At 45.7% G+C, this 19,789-nt stretch overlaps 1 pseudogene; it reads left to right on the top strand.

Annotated features, from left to right (window-relative positions):
* The window catches only part of LOC123484662, a 171,646-nt pseudogene that overhangs the window by 44,679 nt on the left and 107,178 nt on the right, over nt 1–19,789 (top strand).

Genomic DNA, 19,789 nt, shown 5'->3' with positions numbered 1-19,789 from the left:
CTCTGGAGCATCAAGGATCTCTCTGTTCTTTGCTCCATTCATCTTTCCCACGATCCTGACTAGTCTCCCAGTCCCTGCCGCTGAAAAACATCACGACAGCATGATGCTGCCACCACCATGCTTCACTGTAGGGATGGTGCCAAGTTTCCCCCAGACATGACGCTTGGCATTCAGGCCAAAGAGTTCAATCTTGGTTTCATCAGACCAGAAAATGAGAGTCCTTTAGGGGCCTTTTGGCAAACTCCAAGCGGGCTGTCATATGCCTTTTACTGAGGAGTGGCTTCTGATTGGTGGAGTGCTGCAGAGATGGTTGTCCTTCTGGAAGGTTCTCCCATGTCCACAGAGGAACTCTAGAACTCTGTCAGAGTGACCATCGGGTTCTTGGTCACCTCCCTGGTTCTCCCCTGATTGCTCAGTTTGGCCGGGCGGACAGCTCTAGGAAGAGTATTGGTGGTTCCAAACGTCTTCCATTTGATGGAGGCCACTGTGTTCTTGGAGACCTTCAATGCTGCAGAATGTTTTTGGTACCCTTCCCCAGATCTGTGCCTCGACACAATCCTGTCTCAGGGATCTACGGACAATTCCTTCGACCTCATGGTTTGGTTTTTGCTCTGACATGCACTGTCAACTGTGGGACCTTATATAGACAGATATGTGCCTTTCCAAATCATGTCCAATCAATTGAATTTACCACAGGTGGACTTCAATCAAGTTGTAGAAACATCTCAAGGATGATCAATGGAAACAGGATGCACCTGAGCTCAATTTCGAGTCTCATAGCAAATGGTCTGAATACTTATGTAAATAAGGTATTTCTGTTTTTTATGTTTTATACATTTGAAAAAAATTATAAGAACCTGTTTTCGGTTCGTCATCATGGGATATTGTGTGTAGATTGATGAGGAAAAACATTTATTTAATCAATTTTAGAATAATGCTGTAACGTAACAAAATGTGGAAAAAGGGAAGGGGTCTGAATACTTTCCGAATGCACTGTATGTGGAGTACCAGTCAAAAGTTTGGACACACCTACTCATTCCAGGGTTGTTCTTTATTTTTACTATTTTCTACATTCTAGAATAATAGTGAAGACATCAAAACTATGAAATAACACATATGGAATGTTCAACAAATCAAAATATATTTTATATTTGAGATTCTTCAAATAGCCACCCTTTGCGTTGATGACAGCTTTGCACACTATTGGCATTCTCTCAACCAGTTTAATGAGGTAGTCACCTGGAATTCATTTCAATTAACAGGTGTGCCTTGTTAAAAGTTAATTTGTGGAATTTCTTTCCTTCTTAATGCGTTTGAGCCAATCAGTTGTGTTGTGACAAGGTAGGGGGGTATACAGAAGATAGCCCTATTTGGTAAAACACCAAGTCCATATTATGGCAAGAACAGCTCAAATAAGCAAAGAGAAACGACAGTCCATCATTACTTTAAGACATGAAGGTCAGTCAATACGGAAGATTTCAAGAACTTTGAAAGTTTCTTCAAGTGCAGTCGCAAAAACCATCAAGCGCTATGATGAAACTGGCTCTCATGAGGACTGCCACAGGAATGGAAGACCCAGAGTTACCTCTGCTGCAGAGGATATGTTCATTAGAGTTACCAGCCTTAGAAATTGCAGCCCAAATAAATGCTTCACAGAGTTCAAGTAACAGACACATCTCAACATCAACTGTTCAGAGGAGACTGTGTGAAACAGGCCTTCATGGTCGAATTGCTGCAAAGAAACCACTACTAAATGACACCAATAAGAAGAAGAGACCTGCTTGGGCCAAGAAACACGAGCAATGATCATTGGACCGGTGGAAATGTGTCCTAATTGGAGATTTTTGGTTCCAACCGCTGTGTCTTTGTGATATGCGTTGTGGGTGAACGGATGATCTCCGCATGTGTATTTCCCACCGTAAAGCATGGAGGAGGAGGTGTTATGGTGTGGGGGTTCTTTGCTGGTGACACTGTCTGTGATTTATTTAGAATTCAAGGCACACATAACCAGCATGGCTACCACAGCATTCTGCAGCGATACTTCATCCTATCTGGTTTGCGCATAGTGGGGCTATCATTGTTTTTTCAACAGGACAATGACCCAACTCCCCTCCATGCTGTGTAAGGGCTATTTGACCAAGAAGGAGAGTGATGGAGTGCTCCATCAGATGACTTGGCCTCCTCAATCCCCTGACCTCAACCCAATTGAGTTGTTTTGGGATGAGTTGGACCGCAGAGTGAAGGAAAAGCAGCCAACAAGTGTTCAGCATATGTGGGAACTCCTTCAAGACTGTTGGAAAAGCATTCCAGGTGAAGCTGGTTGAGAGAATGCCAAGTGTGCAATGCTGTCATGAAGGCAAAGGGTGGCTATTTGAAGAATCTTAAATCTCAGATATATTTTGATTTGTTTAACACTTTTTTAGTTACTACATGATTCCATATGTGTTATTTCATAGTTTTGATGTCTTCACTATTATTCTACAATGTAAATAATAGGACAAATAAAGAAAAACCCTTGAATGAGTAGGTGTGTCCAATCTTTTGACTGGTAGTGTACATCCTGTTTCCCTCTACAATAACCACAAGCCGTTAGAACCTAGTGGACAAGACCAGGCTCCAAATCAGACCAGGGGAAAAAGATCATCATCAACATTATTCTGAACTTCCCAATACCTTTCTGATGCATTTCACTCACTTCAAACCATACTGTCTTCAGATTTAATTACTCTCTAAAATACTGTCAGACTGATTTTGTAATAGACTGTCATAGCCCAAATAAACATTGGCCAAAATGGGGTTGAGGGGCCAAAAAAGTTTGGGAACACTTGCACTACACCAGGGTTCTTCAATTCCGGTCCTGGAGGGCCGAAACACCTCTGTTTTTCATCCTCTCCTTCTAATCAGGGGCTAATTCAGACCTGGGACACCAGGTGAGTGCAATTAACTACCAGGTAGGAATAAAACCAGAAGTGTTTCGGCCCTCCAGGACCGGAATTGAAGAACCCTGCACTACACCATCTTTTTGGGGCCCATTTTGAGTTGTCACCAAAAAGTTTAATATCTTTCTGCAATACTTAAAACTGCTAATTGCATGGGTTTTCTCGGTTGTTGCTGACTTCTCATTATTTGGTAACTGTCTTAACTTTAGACTGTACTGTTTAATTCTAGCTGCTGTTGGATATTTCAGAATATCCTCTGAAAGTCAGTAGTTCTCTTCCTCTCCCTGCCTCCTGCATTCACCATCACTTTCATCCTCTCTCCCCTGTTCTGCTGCCTCTGTCACCCGTCTCTTTCTCTTTCATCATCCTCTTCTCTCTGTCCTCCTTCATCTCTCCCTCTGTCACTCCCTCCCTCCCTCCTGCAATGTGTTCTCCCTGTGATAGGGAGTCCAATCAGTAATTTTAATTAAAAGCGTTTGCTGACAAACTTCTTTTTTTTTTCTCCCACGACTCATCGTTTCTTTACTCTACTCTCTCTGCCCCTCCCTCGTCCTGCTTACCTTTTCTACACGGTATGTCACAATGCCCTCTCTCATCACTTAAACTCTCTTCTCTGGTGTGTGAGTGTGTGTACACTGAGCTGTTTGGATGCCGTGTGTCTTTTTGTAGTATGGTCTAATGTAGTAGTGGACACCGAGTGTACTAAACATTAAGAACACCTGATTTTTCCATGACAGACTGACCAGGTGAATCCAGGTGAACGCTATGATCCCTTATTGATGTCACTTGTTAAATCCACTTTAGTCAGTGTAGATGAACGGGAGGAGACAGGTTAAAGAAGGATTTTTAAGCCTTGAGACAATTAAGACATGGATTGTGTATGTATGCCATTCAGAGGGTGAATGGGCAAGACAAAATATTTAGGTGCCTTTGAACGGGGTATGGTAGTAGGTGCCAGGCGCACCGGTTTATGCCAAGAACTGCAGCGCTGCTGGGTTTTTCACGCTCAACAGCTTCCCGTGTGTATCAAGAATGGTCCACCGCCCAAAGGACATCCAGCCAACTTGACATAACTGTGGGAAGCACTGGAGTCATATTAGGAAGGTGTTCTTAATGTTTTGTCCACTCAGTGTATATGTGTGTGTGTGTGTTAACCCCTCCTCTCTGTGTCTGTAGGGAACTGTAATATAACAGACTCAGTGTTGGAGGTGGTAGCCTATGAGGCCAGGAGGCTGTTCAGAGACCGACTGGTCTCCTCCAAAGACATCCATTCCTTCGACAACATCCTCTCCTCCGTCATACGAGGGGACTGGGGCTCCGACGCACTCGACAACATGACAGGTAACACACACACACACATCTCAGTGCTCCTCTCCCTCTGCACAGTGTGTGTATAAACCAGGATGACAGCGGGTTCTCTGTAGTTGGCTTCTCTGTGAAACGGGTTCTGTGTGTACGGTCTTGTCCTGTAAATGGGCTCTATGTAACGTGGGGTTAGTGTGTGTGGGGGTGTGGGGGTGTGTGGATGTGTGTGTGTGTGGATTGGTGTGTGTGTGTGTGTGGATTGGTGTGTGTGTGTGTGGATTGGTGGGTGTGTGTGTGGATTGGTGTGTGTGTGTGTGTGTGTGTGTGTGTGTGTGTGTGTGGATTGGTGTGTGTGTGTGTGTGTGTGTGTGTGTGGGGGTGGGGGTGTGTGTGTGTGTGTGTTTGTGGATTGGTGTGTGTGTGTGTGTGGATTGGTGTGTGTGTGTGTGTGTGGATTGGTGTGTGTGTGTGTGGATTGGTGTGTGTGTGTGTGTGTGTGTGTGTGTGTGTGTGTGTGTGTGGATTGGTGTGTGTGTGTGTGTGTGTGTGTGTGTGTGTGGGGGGGGGTGTGGATGTGTGTGTGTGTGTGGATTGGTGTGTGTGTGGATTGGTGTGTGTGTGTGTGTGGATTGGTGTGTGTGTGTGTGGATTGGTGTGTGTGTGTGTGTGTGTGTGGATTGGTGTGTGTGTGTGTGTGTGTGTGGGGGGGGGTGTGTGGATGTGTGTGTGTGTGTGGATTGGTGTGTGTGTGTGTGTGGATTGGTGTGTGTGTGTGTGTGGATTGGTGTGTGTGTGTGTGTGGATTGGTGTGTGTGTGTGTGATTGGTGTGTGTGTGTGTGTGTGTGTGTGTGTGTGTGTGTGTGTGGATTGGTGTGTGTGTGTGTGTGTGTGTGTGTGTGTGTGTGTGTGTGTGTGTATGGATGTGTGTATAACTGTATTATCTCCCTGCAGATGGTTTCTATGTGACGTGGGGTGCGTCTGAGGGAGGGGGAGTGATGGCCCCTGGTCAGTCCCTGCCCCTCCACGGTAAATCTCTGGGACTCCTCGACTTTGCCGACCTAAGCCAGGTCATACACAAGGTCAGTGTGTGTTTGTATTGTGTAGGACAGGGAGAGAGTGTGAGTGTGTGTGTGTGTGTGTGTGTGTTAATGCATCTCTCTCCTCTGTAGGGAGCGGTCCTGTATGGTCGTGACAACAGGGAGTTGGACCTGCTGTTGTTCTGGGAGGTGTGTCACTTTGTGTCTCGTGTGGACCGTGTCCTGAGTCGACCGGGGGGCTCTCTGCTCCTAGCCGGACGCAGCGGCGTGGGCCGACGCACCGCCACATGCCTGGTCTCACACATGCATGGATACACACTCTACACACCCAAGATCTCCCGCGGATACTCACTCAAACACTTCAACAACGACCTGAAGACCGTAAGATGCCATACCTCTGTCTCTGTCTGTCTTTCTGTCTGTCTGTGTAACTAATGTTTTAGTGGGCAGTGTTTCCCCTATATTCGTTTAGCAGAGGCAGACTTTTTACATTTTGATTTGTTATACTTTTTGGGAAGGAAAACCGCTTTCAGTGTTAACTTAAACGACTAAAACCAGATATAAAGTATGTAGAAGAGATAAAGGACCTATATATGTTTTTATAAGATTTCATGGCATGAGGCATTCATTTTGTTATGTTTGAGTCACTCAGATAGCATAGAACATGGCATAAGCCACGGCAAAATGTGTAGAATTGTTGGAAATTAGCTTTAAAACAGCACATTTTCTCTCTGCCCCATGGCAAAATATGTAGAATTGCAGGAAATTAGCTTTAAAACAGCAAAATGTTGTCTCTGTGGCCAAGAGAAGGGCCTCTAAAATGTTCAGTCGGAGAGGACGCCATTGGCCATGCCCACTGCCACGCCCCACCACGCTCACCCCTAAGCCCCATTTTGATTCAGAAAAAACCCTGGAATGACAAGTTACAAGATATATTTGTAGAATTTTATGCATTCAGTCTTTTGGGGTTTTTCAATTGCAGATGGGCAACCTCATGCTTCAACCTATTTATTTAAAGCTGCTATGCTGCATCAGTTGGACTACAGGTTATAATGCTTTTAAAGGGGAAATTATATTTCAGATGGTGTCAACATAATTTAATTGTCATTCATTTCGGAGTAGAATGTCGTTAAAAAAAATCACCAGAAGTGACCTTCTCACAGTCGTTCTACAAAAACAATGTCACGGGGGTGCATGCCCCCGGACCCCTCCAGCAAAAGCCCCCTCCCCCCCTAACTTTACCACCGCTGCTGAAAGTAAATCCTAGGGGAAACACTGGTGTGGGTAAGGCAAAGCTGGACAAGGCAAAGCGTCCTGCAGGGAACATCAAATCTCACACACCTGACTTGTGTTTTAACCGTGTGTGTGTGTGTGTGTTCTCTTCTGTGTAGGTGATGCAGCTGGCAGGTCTGGAGGGCCAACAGGTGGTGCTGTTGCTGGAGGATTATCAGTTTGTCCACCCAGCCTTCCTGGAGATGGTCAACAGCCTGCTGTCCTCTGGTCAGTCGCATAGAAACAACTACACACAAATGGAATAAACAATGTCAGATGATGAATAAAACCATGTACCATAAATCCCAGGCGAGGTGCTGAATCTGTCCTCAGTTTCAGTTCAAAGTGATGTGTGTGTTGTAAACGACATGTTGTAGTTGATGTAGTTAGCTTACTATACTGTACTGAGATCAGTGTTATATGTGTTGTAGATGAGGTACTGACCTGGGGTCTGTACTGTACTGAGATCAGTGTTATATGTGTTGTAGATGAGGTACTGACCTGGGGTCTGTACTGTACTGAGATCAGTGTTATATGTGTTGTAGATGAGGTACTGGCCTGGGGTCTGTACTGTACTGAGATCAGTGTTATATGTGTGTTTGTAGGTAAGGTTCCAGGCCTGGGGCCTGTACTATACTGAGATCAGTGTTATATGTTTGTTGTAGGTGAGGTTCCAGGCCTGTATTCCCCAGAGGAGCTGGAGCCCCTCCTCTCCTCTCTCAAAGATCCTGCATCCCAGGACGGATTCACTGGACCCCTCTTCAACTACTTTGCCTACCGTGAGAGACTCATCTATCTAGCTACTCATCTACATTTACAATACATATTATTATTATTATTATTTTTAACCTTTATTTAACTAGGCAAGTCAGTTAAGAACAAATTCTTATTTACAATGACGGCCTACCAAAAGGCAAAAGGCCTCCTGCGGGGACGGGGGCTGAGATAAAAAATATATATATAGGACAAAACACACATCACGACAAGAGAGACACCACAACACTACATAAAGAGAGACACCACAACACTACATAAAGAGAGACACCACAACACTACATAAAGAGAGACACCACAACACTACATAAAGAGAGACAACACTACATAAAGAGAGACACCACAACACTACACAAAGAGAGACACCACAACACTACATAAAGAGAGACACCACAACACTACATAAAGAGAGACACCACAACACTACATAAAGAGAGACAACACTACATAAAGAGAGACACCACAACACTACACAAAGAGAGACACCACAACACTACATAAAGAGAGACACCACAACACTACATAAAGAGAGACAACACTACATAAAGAGAGACACCACAACACTACACAAAGAGAGACACCACAACACTACATAAAGAGAGACACCACAACACTACATAAAGAGAGACACCACAACACTACACAAAGAGAGACACCACAACACTACATAGAGACACCACAACACTACATAAAGAGAGACACCACAACACTACATAAAGAGAGACACCACAACACTACATAGAGACACCACAACACTACATAAAGAGAGACACCACAACACTACATAAAGAGAGACACCACTACATAAAGAGAGACCTAAGACAACAACATAGCATGGCAGCAACACATGACAACACAGCATGGTAGCAACACCACATGGCAATAACATGGTAGCAACACCACATGGCAGCAGCACAACATGCATTACAAAAACATGGTACAAGCATTATTGGGCACAGACGACAGCACAAAGGGCAAGAAGGAAGAGACAACAATACATCACGCGAAGCAGCCACGACTGTCAGTAAGAGTGTCCATGATTGAGTCTTTGAATGAAGAGATGGAGATAAAACTGTCCAGTTTGAGTGTTTTTTGCAGCTCATTCCAGTCGCTAGCTGCAGCGAACTGAAAAGAGGAGCGGAAATTTCAGTAATTTAGCAGGCGCTCTTATCCAGAGCGACTTACAGGAGCAATTAGGGTTAAGTGTCTTGCTCAAGGGCACATCGACCGATCTACACATCCTCTGTTCTCTCATCTCCCTCTCTCCCCTCCTCTCCCTTCATCCCTCTCCTCCCCCATGTTTATTGTGATGCTGTGTTTGTTCTGTAGATACTGCAGGATCAGATCAATAGATGTCTCTTCCGTCTGAGTTCCTCTGACTAAACTACTGGCCTTTCAGCTGGGGGGTAAATGGACAAGGACAGCATTACACCAGCCATTACCCACTCTCTTTATCTTTGTTTCTTTCTCTTTGTGTCTCTCCCTCTTCATCTTCATCTCCATCTTTCTCTCTCTCTCTCTCACTCTCTCTCTCTCTCTCTCTCTCTCTCGCTCTCTCTCTCTCTCTCTCTCTCACTCTCTGTCTCTCTCTCTCTCTCTGTCTCGTTCTCTCTCCCTTTCAATTTCTCTCTCTCCCTTTCAATCTCTCTCTCTCTCTCTCTCTCTCTCTCTCTCTCTCTCTCTCTCTCTCTCTCTCTCTCTCTCTCTCTCTCTCTCTCTCTTTCAATCTCTCTCTCTCTCTCTCTCTCTCTCTCTCTCTCTCTCTCTTCTCTCTCTCTCTCTCTCTCTCTCTCTCTCTCTCTCTCTCTCTCTCTCTCTCTCTCTCTCTCTCTCTCTCTCTCTCTCTCTCTCTCTCTCTCTCTCTCTCAGGGATCCAGCAGAACCTACACATAGTGTTGATCATGGACTGCACCAACTCTAACTTCACCATTAGCTGTGAGAGCAACCCGGCTCTCTACCGCAAGTGTTCCGTCCAGTGGATGGAGGGATGGTCTGAGAGCAGCATGAAGAGGGTGAGAGGAGAGGAGAGGAGAGGAGAGGAGAGGAGAGGAGAGGAGAGGAATGGGAGCGCAGCATCATACAGGGTTATAATATTGTGATTAGCTCTGTCCTCCTTCTTCATAACCCATGTTGATGCTCTCCTGTCAGATCCCTGAGATGCTGCTGGCTAAGGTGGAGGGAAAGGGGGAGAAGAGTGGAGGAGAGAAAGGCCACAAGAGAAAAGGTTCAGGTAGGAGAAAACATCCCTGCCACCAGAGTCCTAGTCAGTCATAGTCCTACTATAGAGAAGTAGCTCTAAACTGAATATGTTCTGTCTCGTTTGTGTTGTCCCTCCCAGCGTCGGGTCAGGGGGATCTGTGTCGCTCCTTCCTGGTGATCCATGAGTCTTGTAGAGAGTATGGAGCCACACCCAGTCAGTACATGGCCTTCCTCCACGTCTACACCTCCATTTACAGCAGCAAACAGAGCCAGCTCACTCTCAGACAGCAACACCTACAGGTAACACACACACACCATACACACACACCATATACACACACTTAGCATTCACTTAGCACTCACACACAAACTCCCTGCAGCTGTGCATATGCAGATGTACAGAACCAGTCAAACGTTTGGACACACCTACTCATTCAAGGGTTTTTCTTTATTTTTACTATTTTCTACATTGTAGAATAATAGTGAATACATCAAAACTATGAAATAACACATATGGAATCATGTAGTAACCCAAAAAGTGTTAAACAAATCAAAATATATTTGAGATTCTTCAAAGTAGCCACCCTTTGCCTTGATGACAGCTTTGCACACTCTTGGCATTCTCTCAACCAGCTTCACCTGGAATGCTTTTCCAACCGTCTTGAAGGAGTTCCCACATATGCTGAGCACTTGTTGGCTGCTTTTCCAGGTGATTGTGGAGGCCAGGTCATCTGATGTAGCACTCCATCACGCTCCTTCTTGCTCAAATAGCCCTTACACAGCCTGGAGGTGTGCTGGGTCATTGTCCTGTTGAAAACAAATGATAGTCCCACTAAGCCCAAACCAGATGGGATGGCGTATCGCTGCAGAATGCTGTGGTAGCCATGCTGGTTAAGTGTGCCTTGAATTCTAAATAAATCACAGACAGTGTCACCAGCAAAGCACCCCCACACCGTCACACCTCCTCCTCCATGCTTTACGGTGGGAACCACACATGCAGAGATTATCCGTTCACCTACTTTGCATCTCACAAACCAAAAATCTCCAATTTGGACTCATCAGACCAAAGGACAGATTTCCACTGGTCTAATGTCCATTGCTCGTGTTTGTTGGCCCAAGCAAGTCTCTTCTTCTTATTGGTGTTCTTTAGTAGTGGTTTCTTTGCAGCAATTCGACCATGAAGGCCTGATTCACGCAGTCTCATCTGAACAGTTGCTGTTGAGATGTGTCTGTTACTTGAACTCTGAAGCATTTATTTGGGCTGCAATTTCTGAGGCTGGTTACTCTAATGAACTTATCCTCTGCAGCAGAGGTAACTCTGGGTCTTCCTTTCCTGTGGCGTGTCCTCATGAGAGCCAGTTTCATCATAGCGCTTGATGGTTTTTGCAACTGCACTTGAAGAAACTTTCAAAGTTCTTGAAATGTTCCATATTGACTGACCTTCATGTCTAAAAGTAATGATGGACTGTCGTTTCTCTATGCTTATTTGAGCTGTTCTTGCCATAATATGGACTTGGTCTTTTACCAAATAGGTCTATCTTCTGTATACCCCCCCTACCTTGTCACAACACAACTGATTGGCGCAAACGCATTAAGAAGGAAAGAAATTCCACAAATTAACTTTGAACAAGGCACACCTGTTAATTGAAATGAATTCCAGGTGACTACCTCATTAAACTGGTTGAGAGAATGCCAAGAGTGTGCAAAGCTGTCATCAAGGCAAAGGGTGGCTATTTGAAGAATCTCAAATATAAAATATATTTTGATTTGTTTAACACTTTTTTGGTTACTACATGATTCCATATGTGTTATTTCATAGTTTTGATGTCTTCATTAATATTCTACAATGTAGAAAATAGTAAAAATAAAGAAAAACCCTTGAATGAGTAGGTGTGTCCAAACTTTTGACTGGTACTGTATGTGTTAACTGTAACTTGTTCATATCATGAGACCTAATTGTGACATCTGATGTGATTGGCTTTCCCCCCCCAGGCGGGCGTGTCTAAGCTGAACGAAGCGAAGGCGTTGGTGGATGAGCTGAAGAGGCGGGCCGCTGAGCAGAGCACTCTGCTGAGGACCAAACAGCAGGAGGCAGACTCAGCCCTGCAGGAGATCACCACCTCTATGCAGGTGTGTGTGTGTGTGTGTGTGTGTGTGTGTGTGTGTGGGCCGGGGTGAGTTGAGCATTGGAGTGTGCCTGTACATTTGTGTATAGTTGTTTCTCTGAGCATGAGCTGTCTTTGTGCGTACGTGTGTGTGTGGAGCGTGACGAGTCTCTTTTGACACCTCTTTTAGCCTGCGGTGGACAGGCCTGGTTGTCCGATTCGCCAAGCCGTTTCCGTGACAACTGCTGAGCAGATTCTAATAACAGCTCCTTTCAGTCTCTCTCTCTCTCTCTCTCTCTGTCTCTCTCTCTCTGTCTCTGTCTCTCTCTCTCTCTCTCTCTCTCTCTCTCTCTCTGTCTCTCTGTCTCTCTCTCTCTCTCTCTCTCTCTCTCTCTCTCTCTCTCTCTCTCTCTGTCTCTCTGTCTCTCTCTCTCTCTCTCTCTATGTCTCTCTCTCTCTCTCTCTCTCTCTCTCTCTCTCTCTCTCTCTCTCTCTCTCTCTCTCTGTCTCTCTGTCTCTCTCTCTCTCTATGTCTCTCTCTCTCTGTCTCTCTCTCTCACTGTCTCTCTCTCTCTCTCTCTCTCTCTCTCTCTCTCTCTCTCTCTCTCTCTCTCTCTCTCTCTCTATGTCTCTCTCTCTCTCTGTCTCTCTCTGTCTCTCTCGCTCTGTCTCTCTCTCTATGTCTCTGTCTCTCTCTCTCTCTCTCTCTCTCTATGTCTCTCTCTCTCTCTCTCTCTCTGTCTCTCTCTATGTCTCTCTCTGTCTCTGTCTCTGTCTCTGTCTCTGTCTCTGTCTCTCTCTCTCTCTCTCTCTCTCTCTCTCTCTCTCTCTCTCTCTCTCTCTCTCTCTCTCTCTCTCTCTCTCTCTCTCTCTCTCTCTCTCTCTCTGTCTCTCTCTATGTCTCTCTCTCTCTGTCTCTCTCTCTATGTCTCTGTCTCTCTCTCTCTCTCTCTCTGTCTCTCTCTATGTCTCTCTCTATGTCTCTGTCTCTGTCTCTGTCTCTCTCTCTCTCTCTCTCTCTCTCTCTCTCTCTCTCTCTCTCTCTCTCTCTCTCTCTCTCTCTCTCTGTCTCGCTCTCTCTCTCTCTCTCTGTCTCTCTCTGTCTCTCTCTCTATATGTCTCTCTCTCTGTCTCTCTCTGTCTCTCTCTCTCTATGTCTCTCTCTATGTCTCTGTCTCTCTCTGTCTGTCTGTCTGTCTGTCTGTCTCTCTCTCTCTCTCTCTCTCTCTCTCTCTATGTCTCTCTCTCTCTCTCTCTCTGTCTCTCTCTGTCTCTCTCTCTCTATGTCTCTCTCTCTGTCTCTCTCTATGTCTCTGTCTCTCTCTGTCTGTCTCTCTGTCTGTCTGTCTCTCTCTCTCTCTCTCTCTCTCTCTCTCTCTCTCTCTCTCTCTCTCTCTCTCTCTCTCTGTCTCTGTCTCTGTCTCTGTCTCTCTCTGTCTCTCACTGTCTCTCTCTCTCTCTCTCTCTCTCTCTCGCTGTCTCTCTGTCTCTGTCTCTCTCTGTGCTCTCTCTGTCTCTCTGTCTCTCTGTCTGTCTCTGTCTCTGTCTCTGTCTCTCTCTCTCTGTCTCTCTCTCTCTCGCTGTCTCTCTGTCTCTGTCTCTGTCTCTCTCTCTCTCTCTCTCTCTCTCTCTCTATGTCTCTCTCTATGTCTCTCTCTCTCTGTCTCTCTCTCTATGTCTCTGTCTCTCTCTCTCTCTCTCTCTGTCTCTCTCTATGTCTCTCTCTCTCTATGTCTCTGTCTCTGTCTCTGTCTCTGTCTCTGTCTCTGTCTCTGTCTCTCTCTCTCTCTCTCTCTGTCTCGCTCTCTCTCTCTCTCTGTCTCTCTCTGTCTCTCTCTCTCTCTATGTCTCTCTCTCTGTCTCTCTCTGTCTCTCTCTCTCTATGTCTCTCTCTCTGTCTCTCTCTATGTCTCTGTCTCTCTCTGTCTGTCTCTCTGTCTGTCTGTCTGTCTCTCTCTCTCTCTCTCTCTCTCTCTCTCTCTCTCTCTCTCTCTGTCTCTGTCTCTGTCTCTCTCTGTCTCTCCACTCTCTCTCTCTCTCTCTCTCTCTCTCTCTCTCCTGCTGTCTCTCTGTCTCTGTCTCTCTCTGTGCTCTCTCTGTCTCTCTGTCTCTCTGTCTGTCTCTGTCTCTGTCTCTGTCTCTCTCTCTCTGTCTCTCTCTCTCTCTCGCTGTCTCTCTGTCTCTGTCTCTCTCTCTCTCTGTCTCTGTCTCTGTCTCTCTCTCTCTCGCTGTCTCTCTGTCTCTCGCTGTCTCTCTGTCTCTCTCTCTCCTCTCTCTCTCTCTCTCGCTGTCTCTCTGTCTCTGTCTCCCTGTCTCTCTCTCTCTCTCTTTCTCACACACACTCTTCTCTGTCTCGGACAGCTATTCATTTTCCCTCCCCTAATTCACCCTGATTAGTCATAAGCCCACTGTGCATGGCCCGCCAGCCTCAGATCCCGGAGATGTGTTTGTGTGTGTGTTGTCTGGGATGGCTGGTGATGTGGCAGTGATAGACTGGGACAGGGGTCCCCACAGGGACTTCCATCTCCTTCAGGCTAAGGTACCTATGCCCCTTCTCTCTACCTGCTGCGCTCTACCGCATGGTGTGAGTCTGTGTCCTCATACTTCATAGCTAATGTTTTCTCTGTTTCCTCCCCTTTCCCCTTCTCCCTGATGGGTAGATGGATTGGGGAAAGCTCTGCTCATTAGTGGAGATATCTCCCCATCTCTCTCCTCAGTCACAGAGATGGAGGGAGAGAGAGAGAGGGAGGGACATCATTTGAGCTGTCAGTGGATGAGGGGTGTGAGTTTGTGGAGTGATAATTAGGAGGCAGATGCGTCCTTGTGGGCAGGAACAACTCTCCCCATGTAGCTGCAGACAGGAGACAGGGAGTTGGAGGGGAGGAGGGATGGGGAGGTGGAGGGATGGGGTGGTGGAGGGATGGGGTGGTGGAGGGGAGGTGGAGGGATGGGGTGGTGGAGGGGAGGTGGAGGGATGGGGTGGTGGAGGAGGGGAGGTGGAGGGATGGGGAGGAGGAGGAGGGGAGGTGGAGGGATGGGGAGGAGGTGGAGGGGAGGTGGAGGGGATGGGGAGGAGGTGGAGGGGAGGTGGAGGGATGGGGAGGAGGTGGAGGATGGGAGGAGGTGGAGGGAGGTGGAGGAGGTGGAGGGATGGGGAGAAGGTGGAGGAGGAGGAGGGAGGTGGAGGGATGGGGAGGAGGTGGAGGGATGGGGAGAAGGTGGGAGGAGTGGAGGTGGAGGGATGGGGAGGAGGTGGAGGGGAGGTGGAGGGATGGGGAGGAGGTGGAGGGATGGGGAGGAGGTGGAGGGATGGGGAGGAGGTGGAGGGGAGGTGGAGGGATGGGGAGGAGGTGGAGGGATGGGGAGGAGGTGGAGGGATGGGGAGGAGGTGGAGGAGGGGAGTTGGTAGAAATGTGATATATTTTTTTTATTCCGATGACTTTTCATTACCCATCAGTCTCCCTCCCTCTATCGCCTCTTTCCATTAATGTTTCACCTGAGCCAGAATGGACTCTATATCACTTCCTCACCTCCCCTCCCCTCTCTGCTCTGGGTTTCAGAATGCCAGTGACCAGAAGACTGAGATGGAGAAAATCAAAGGGAGAATTGCTCAGGAGGTGTCTAAGTGTGAAGAGAGGAAGGGGAAAATAGATGACGAGCTGAGAGAAGTGCAGGTGAAAACATATCCATACAGCACCCAACACATGTCCCCACATTCACATCTCTGAATGATCTGTTGTTTTAGCTGTTGTTTTACCTCTGTTGTTTTAGCTGTTGTTTCAGCTGTTATTTTAGCTGTTGTTTCAGCTGTTGTTTTAGCTGTTGTTTTACCTGTTGTTTCAGCTGTTGTTTTAGCTGTTGTTTTACCTGTTGTTTCAGCTGTTGTTTCAGCTGTTGTTTTAGCTGTTGTTTTAGCTATTGTTTCAGCTGTTGTTTCACCTGTCGTTTTAGCTGTCATTTTAGTGGTTGTTTTAGCGGTTGCTTCACCTGTTGTTTCAGCTGTTGTTTTAGCTGTTGTTTAGCTGTTGTTTTAGCTGTTGTTTTAGCTGTTGTTTTACCTGTTGTTTTAGCGGTTGTTTTAGCTGTTGTTTTAGCTGTTGTTTCAGCTGTTGTTTTAGCTGTTGTTTTAGCGGTTGTTTTAGCTGTTGTTTTACCTGTTGTTTTACCTGTTGTTTTAGCTGTTGTTTTACCTGTTGTTTTAGCTGTTGTTTTACCTGTTGTTTTACCTGTTGTTTCAGCTGTTGTTTCACCTGTTGTTTTAGCTGTTGTTTTACCTGTTGTTTTACCTGTTGTTTTAGCTGTTGCTTTACCTGTTGTTTTAGCTGTTGCTTTACCTCTGTTATTTTAGCTGTTGTTTCTGTTTTACCTCTGTTGTTTCAGCGGTTGTTTCACCTGTTGTTTCAGCTGTTGTTTTACCTGTTGTTTTACCTGTTGTTTTAGCTGTTGTTTTACCTGTTGTTTTAGCTGTTGTTTTACCTGTTGTTTTAGCTGTTGTTTTACCTGTTGTTTTAGCTGTTGCTTTACCTCTGTTATTTTAGCTGTTGTTTCTGTTTTACCTGTGTTGTTTCAGCTATTGTTTCAGCTGTTGTTTTACCTGTTGTTTCAGCTATTGTTTCACCTGTTGTTTCAGCTGTTGTTTTAGCTGTTGTTTTAGCTGTTGTTTTACCTCTGTTATTTTAGCTGTTGTTTCTGTTTTACCTGTGTTGTTTCAGCTATTGTTTCAGCTGTTGTTTCAGCTGTTGTTTCAGCTATTGTTTTAGCTGTTGTTTTAGCTGTTGTTTTAGCTGTTGTTTTACCTGTTGTTTAGCTGTTGTTTTAGCTATTGTTTCAGCTATTGTTTCAGCTGTTGTTTTACCTGTTGTTTCAGCTATTGTTTCACCTGTTGTTTCACCTGTTGTTTCAGCTGTTGTTTTAGCTGTTGTTTTAGCTGTTGTTTTACCTCTGTTATTTTAGCTGTTGTTTCTGTTTTACCTGTGTTGTTTCAGCTGTTGTTTCAGCTGTTGTTTCAGCTGTTGTTTCAGCTATTGTTTTAGCTGTTGTTTTAGCTGTTGTTTTAGCTGTTGTTTTGCCTGTTGTTTTAGCTGTTGTTTTACCTGTTGTTTTTAGCGGTTGTTTTAGCTGTTGTTTTAGCTGTTGTTTTAGCTGTTGTTTTAGCTGTTGTTTCAGCTGTTGTTTTAGCTGTTGTTTTACCTCTGTTGTTTCAGCTGTTGTTTTAGCTGTTGTTTTAGCTGTTGCTTTACCTCTGTTATTTTAGCTGTTGTTTCTGTTTTACCTCTGTTGTTTTAGCTGTTGTTTCACCTGTTGTTTCAGCTGTTGTTTCAGCTGTTGTTTTAGCTGTTGTTTTAGCTGTTGTTTCAGCTGTTGTTTTAGCTGTTGTTTCACCTGTTGTTTCAGCTGTTGTTTCACCTGTTGTTTTAGCTGTTGTTTTAGCTGTTGTTTTACCTGTTGTTTTACCTGTTGTTTTAGCTGTTGCTTTAGCTGTTGTTTTGGAGGATACTGGATACACAAACACAAACAAACACAGGGCTTGTCTGTAGGGCGACAGCATAGCTGGCCTACAATTAACCTGGATAAGGCAGAGCGTGCTGTAGAGAACATCAAGTCACAGACACATACACACGCCTGACCTTTGTTTAACCTGTGTGTGTGTGTGTGTGTGTGTGTGTGTGTAGCCCCTGGTGGATGAGGCTAAGCGAGCTGTGGGGAACATCAAGCCAGAGTCTCTATCAGAGATCCGCTCCCTGAGGATGCCTCCTGATGTTATCAGAGACATCCTGGAGGGGGTGCTGCGACTCATGGGCATCTTCGACACCTCCTGGGTCAGCATGAAGAGGTGAGAGAGGGGAGGGAGGGAGGGGGGAGAGAGAGGGAAGGAGGGGGGAGGGAGGGATGGAGGGAGGGGGAGAGAGAGAGGGAAGGAGGGAGGGAGGGGAAGGGATAGAAGGAGGAAAGGAGAGGGAGGGAGTGAACTAGAGATTTAGGGGAAGAGAGAGGTTTAGTGTGCGAGATCCATGGAGATGGAACTATAAGAGGAATACAGAGAGAGATAGAGGGTGATGTAGGGCCCAGAGGTTGACACAGGAGCGGGACTCATGCGGGTCTTGTGGGTCCCGCGGGATTCTGGCAGGAATGGGAGTGAAGCTCTAGAGTCAAGTTCGAGACAGGATGGGACTGAATCAACAATCCACAGGAACGGGCAGTACAGGAATAATTATAAACTGAATTTTTTGCGCGGAAATATGTCATGTGTGGAGTATTTCATCCCCCCCAAAATCTGTTTAGGTTAGGCCTAATATAGTTGCCTTAATAAAAATACATTTAAAAAAGGGTAATTTCCCCCCTCCCCCTTCTGTCGGCTCATTCTCGCGCCTCGACCCAGTTGTAGCCTGTCACTAGGCTACCTCAGATGCCAACCTACGTTGGTAGGCTAAATGATGAGGAATTGCAACATCTTGTTGCAGCCAAGGACCCATCACTAATATTAACATTAGAGCCAAGGAAAGAGCGATGTTTTAGCTACATTTGATGGAGTTGCCTTTGACATTGAAGGAACCCAGTACACAGCTTGTAAAAAATGCTGCGGTTTAATCAAATAGGCTACCAACTGAAGTGCGGGACAAACGGCCTGTGGCATAGCTGCTCTACTCACAACAACTTTACCGTCAAGCTCAATTGTTTGCGTACATAACTAAACGTGTGCATCTCAGGTGAAGAGTGAAATAAAGATGGGATGATGTATGCAGTAATGCCGCTCAGGTTCTCTTTATGTTAATGTGTTGTAAATGTTTCTATGTGGCAGGGCTCAGCTGTAGGCTACAGTTCTATACCTGTACTGTCTGTCCTCATCCAGCTTTTAATCAATCTACATTTAGGTCGTTCTGAATACGCTCTTATCCAGAGATACTTAGGCCTACAGTCAGTGCATTTAACTAAGGTAGGTAAGACAACCACATATCACAGTCGCATATTGCATTACTCCACAAAAAGTTCTACAGCTGCACCATCGAGAGCATCCTGACTGGTTGCGTCACCGCCTGGTATGGCAACTGCTCGGCCTCCGACCGCAAGGCACTACAGAGGGTAGTGTGTAGGGCCCAGTACATCACTGGGGCCAAGCTTCCTGCCATCCAGGACCTCTATACCAGGCAGTGTCAGATGAAGGCCCTAAAAATTGTCAAAGACTCCAGCCACCCTAGTCATAGACTGTTCTCTCTGCTACCGCACAGCAAGTCTAGGTCCAAAAGGCTTCTTAACAGCTTTTACCCCCAAGCCATAAGACTCCTGAACAGCTAATCAAATGGCTACCCAGACTATTTGCAAATGGCTACCCTCTGTTTTACGCTGCTGCTACTCTCTGTTTATTATCTATGCAGAGTCACTTTAACTCTACCTATTTTTTACTTATCAATTTTTTCACTTAACACTTATTTTTCTTAAAACTGCATTGTTGGTAAAGGGCTTGTAAGTAAGTAAGCATTACCTGTTGTATTCGGTGCAAGTGACAAATACAATTTGATTCGATTTGAAAAATATTTGTAATATTTCCTAAACAAACACAATAGCCTACATATTTCTGCGCACAAAAATGAGCACAGGACGGGAGTGATTGTTATCGGGAAGGGACAGGACGGGAGTGATTGTTATCGGGAAGGGACAGGAAAGTTCCGGGGTTATAGCTCTGTTGCAGGATCAGGACAGTACAGGAAATTAACTGACAAGACGGGACAGAAATTATTTTTAATTCCTGTACTAGGGCCAGAGCTGTCAGTGTGTGTGTGTCGTCGAGTGTATTCTGTCAGTGTGTGTGTGTCCGTAGTGTATTCTGTCAGTGTGTGTGTCCGTAGTGTATTCTGTCAGTGTGTGTGTCCGTAGTGTATTCTGTCAGTGTGTGTGTGTCCGTAGTGTATTTTGTCAGTGTGTGTGTCCGTAGTGTATTCTGTCAGTGTGTGTGTGTGCGTCCGTAGTGTATTCTGTCAGTATGTGTGTCCGTAGTGTATTCTGTCAGTGTGTGTGTGTGTCCGTAGTGTATTCTGTCAGTGTGTGTGTGTCCGTAGTGTATTCTGTCAGTGTGTGTGTGTCCGTAGTGTATTCTGTCAGTATGTGTGTGTGTCCGTAGTGTATTCTGTCAGTGTGTGTGTGTGTCCGTAGTGTATTCTG

Source organism: Coregonus clupeaformis, unplaced genomic scaffold, assembly GCF_020615455.1.
Source record: "Coregonus clupeaformis isolate EN_2021a unplaced genomic scaffold, ASM2061545v1 scaf0401, whole genome shotgun sequence".
Classification (NCBI taxonomy): Eukaryota; Metazoa; Chordata; class Actinopteri; order Salmoniformes; family Salmonidae; genus Coregonus; species Coregonus clupeaformis.
This window is presented reverse-complemented; position numbering and strand designations above follow the sequence as displayed.